General features: G+C 44.4%; 1 non-coding gene across 1 annotated transcript; it reads left to right on the top strand.

Annotated features, from left to right (window-relative positions):
- Window positions 1–2,212: 2,212 nt before the first annotated feature.
- Window positions 2,213–2,350, top strand: LOC119932718. Its single transcript, XR_005452458.1, has one exon. It is a non-coding gene; the product is annotated as a small nucleolar RNA SNORA7 (small nucleolar RNA).
- Window positions 2,351–4,165: the final 1,815 nt, after the last annotated feature.

The following is a 4,165-nucleotide window of genomic DNA, read 5'->3' as shown; positions in this document are numbered from 1 at the left end:
AAATGTTGTGTTCTCTACCACTTTCAAACAGGAGGGGCAAGAGCATTGCAGGGAAGGATGTACAAACTGCAAAGCCCACAGCACCAAAGGACTGGTTTCACCTACCCTTCTCAGAAGCTACTGGGACATTCTGGGACCTATTTACCTGGCAAAATCCTACAAGATGAGTGGGTAAGCTGCCCACAGTATCTTGTCACCTCGGCCATTGTCTTAGTGATTTAAACTTTGCTAATTGACAGCCTAGCACCCAGGGATAAGAGCTGGGGAAGAGGGAGTAAGGATATTCTGGAAAGCCTGGCTTCTACTCCTGCTGGAGTTGTCTTTCTGTCCCTCGCCACCCACGTGGCCCTCCTCAGAGCTCCCCTCTGCCTTTTCTCTGTCCCCTGGAGAGAGAGTCCTGAGTGAGGGAGCACAATCCCTCTTGAGGAGTCCGGATAGCCCTGCTTCAGTTTGTTCTTGTGACTCCTCTCTATTCAAGATTGCTGCAGTGGCCCAGAGCCCGCAGCTCTCCACCAGAAGGTCAGTCAGTCAGTCAGTCAATCATATTTCTTGAGCACTTACTATATTGAGAGCACTGTGCTAAGCTCATGGGAGAGTACCATATAAATATATAACAGACACATTCTCTGCCCACAATGAGCTTAGAGTCTAGAGGAGAGCCCTGGCTCCCACCTCTCCCACAGAGTCCGCTCTGTCCCCCTCTCTGGCTCTGATCTCCAAGGAGCCATGGGTGACTGTGACTCTGGTTTTTCATTCTGGTCCTTCTCTCTGTCCAGGGTGGCTGTGTCGTTTGAGATGAATAAGGTGAGGAAATGAGGATGGAGACAGGAAAGGACACTGATTTTGATTTTTCAGAAACATTCTCTCTGTCCCTTTTGCAGAGTCTGAGTCCACTATGATTTCTCTGCATCAGAAAGTTGGCAGGTCTTCCAATCAATCAGATTCTGTCTGCAGGAAACAATCAGAGGAGGGTGCTCATAAGTGTGTTGTAAATCAGTCCCTTTGACTGGGTGTAGGGGGATCAGATATAGGTGCCAGGGGCTGGCCAGAATCCATTCAAATGTAGCTCAGACAGTTCACCCCATATTGTGTACCGTACAAGACACCCAAACCACAAATAAGCAAGAATAAAACAAATGTCTTAATCACATACAGGTTCAGATTGTAGTCTTTTAATACCTTTTCAAAGAACTATGAGGAACTTGGAAAAGAATATTGAGACACATCTTCTTTTATTGTTCTGTGTTGCCGAAAACATAATTCTGGAAAACTTTTTTGTTTGAATAAGATGGTTGACTCCTGCAGCTCCTACTTTTGTTGAAGTCATTATTCTCTGTGACATCACAGTCCTCCCTACAGCAATGGATTGTGACCTCAGGTACAGAATAAGCAGCAGGGTTGATGAACTCTTAAGAGACCAAAAACACTGCTCACATCCTTAGTAATAAAAAATGGAAGGCAAATGCAATAAAATAGGACAGAGAACTGAGCTGGCACCCGAAATGGTTTTTATATTTGAAATTCTACCTTAGATTATTCACCATTTTATCCATTTCATACTCATCTGTTCCCTATAAATCCACCGCAGGTTGACACTTTCCACCTTCAAAGTTTAATTGATTTATGTATTTTTGTCTGTAATTATTTTCTGGCTTAATTTTTATACTTAAGATGTAAGAACCTTGAAGACAGGGATCTTTTGCCCATTCTAGTTTACTGCAGGTAGTACATGTTGTTAATAGCATCACCACCATTACCAATAATATAGGATATTAGTCCCATTTTTCAACTCATTTTCAGCTTCGCGGCAATAATGAGACCAAAATCATCCATCAGTTTCTGCACATTGTTCAATAAAGCCTTCTTGATTGTCCATGCAGAGAACTACAATTGAAAGAAGTTGTTAGATCTTCACTTCCCCACACTCTGTTATCAACTCTTCAATGCAACGTCCTCCACTAGGAATCGATGACCCTATTCTCCCTACTCAGGAGGGGGAAACAGGCAGTGTTAAGTTTGCAGGGGAGAGGAGAATACCTCCATTCCCTTACGCTTCCACACAAAGCCGAGGCACATCAGCTAGTGGAGAACACATAACTGGAGCCGTGTAGTCTTGGAGGGCTTCTGATGGAGCAGAACCATGGAGCATTATGCCTTTGGTGTTTTGCATGCTCAGGCAGACCTTTTTCACTCAGTGCCTAATGCCAGACAGACCCCCTCAGCGTCACACCTGGAGAGTTTCCAGTCCTCTACCAGTCTTGGCTACGGAAGAGAGAGTCAAGCAGAGGCCAACCCATTCCATTCCTAGCTTGGGCAGTGGCTAGCAAGTGGAAGGCAATCTGCTACAAGTCAAAACTCACCCATGCTGGGCAGCAGTGGCGGAGGAGAGAGTCTTCAGTTTGGGAAGTCAGCAATGGTAAACCACTTCCATATTTTTACCAAGAAAACTCTATGGATACACTACCAGAACGATAGCAGATGGAGAGCGGGGCATTCTGGGAGAGATGTGTCCGTGGTGTCGCTATGGGTCGGAAAAGACTCGACAGCATAAAACAAGACAAAATGCCAAGCAGAAGGATGCTTGATGAGGAGGCCAAGTGAATCCTTAGCCAGTCAAACAAGTGTGTAGGAAGCTCTTTTCTCCTCAGTGTTAGAGAATGCCCTCTGTGGTCTCCCCATCTAGACTGTAAGCTCGTTGTGAGCAGGGAATGTGTATCCCAACTGTATTGCACTGTACTCTTCCCAAGCGCTTAGTACAGTGCTCTGCACACAGGAACACTGTGAGCCCCATCCAGGACAGGGATTGTGTCCAACCTGATCATCTTGTATCTACCCCAGTGCTTAGAATGGTGGTTGGCACATAGTAAGCGCTTAACAAATTCCATTATTATTAGTAGTAGTAGAAGTAGTAGTAGTCATATTTATTGAGCGCTTACTGTGCATGGAGCACTGTACTAAATGGTAGGGAGAGTACAATACAACAATAGACACATTCCCTATCCACAATAAGCTTGCTGTCTAGAGTCTAAAGTCTGACTGATTGCAGAGAGCACCATACTAAAGTGATTGGGAGAGTACATTAGAGTTAGTATCTGTCAATCGATGGTGTTTATGGAAGGCTTACGATGTGCAGAGAACTGTACCAACCACTTGGGAAAGTACAGTATAATAGCACTGGTCGACGAGATCTCCTCCCACAAGGTACTTAGAGTCCACAGGCAGAGACAGACATTAAAATTCATTGCTTATAGGGGAAATAGTAGAGTATGAGAATATGTAAGTAAAAGCTGTGGGACTGGAGTTTTGATGGCTGTCTTCCTCCCCTCTAGACTGTAAGCCTGTTGTGGGTAGGGATTGTCTCTCTTTATTGCTGTATTGTACTTTCCAAGAGCTTAGCACAGTGCTCTGCACACAGTAAACGTTCAGTAAATACGATTGAATGATTGAATGAATGAAGTGCATAGTTGACTCAGAGGGGAGAGTGGATTGGGGAAACAAAGGCAGGCTTAGTCAGGGGACGTCTCTTGGAGGAGCTGTGATTTCAAGAGGGTTTCGAAGGTGGACTGTCGGATGTCATCATCATCAATCGTATTTATGATGTGAAGGGGGAGGAGTCCTAGACCTGAGTAGGCATGATCCCTGCCCTTAAGGGGCGTACAATCCAGTAAGGGAGAGAGACACTAAACTAAATTACATGTAAGAGGCAGTAATAGAGTTCATTAACAACAATAATAATAATAATAATAATGGCATTTATTAAGTGCTTACTGTGTGCCAGGCACTGTACTAAACGTTGAGGTGGATACAGGCAAATCAGGTTAGACACAGTCTCTGTCCCACGTAGAGTGTAGAGATGTGTACATATCAAATATCAGCCTGGATCATTGGATCTTTGAGGGTAGTTCTGTCTGCCCTGCATAGCTGCTTAATTTGAGCTATTAAGTGAAGCCTAGCATGCTTTTCTAGGTTCTACCTTGGGTAGCTCCCTCACAGAAGTGCCAACAGTCACAGAAAGAGAGACTGTGGTTGGCATACAGTCTCACTGATGAGCCTTTTCCAGTCAAAAGAATAAATGGTCAGCTGTGGGGATGTAGATGAAATTTTAAAAAACCTTATTTACGATAGCCCTGCCCACAAAACTTACCTCCAGACTGGAAATATGCTC

The sequence above is a fragment of the Tachyglossus aculeatus genome, chromosome 9 (genome assembly GCF_015852505.1).
Source record: "Tachyglossus aculeatus isolate mTacAcu1 chromosome 9, mTacAcu1.pri, whole genome shotgun sequence".
Classification (NCBI taxonomy): Eukaryota; Metazoa; Chordata; class Mammalia; order Monotremata; family Tachyglossidae; genus Tachyglossus; species Tachyglossus aculeatus.
Note: the sequence above shows the minus strand (reverse complement) of the source record. Positions and strands in the feature narration are given on the sequence as shown.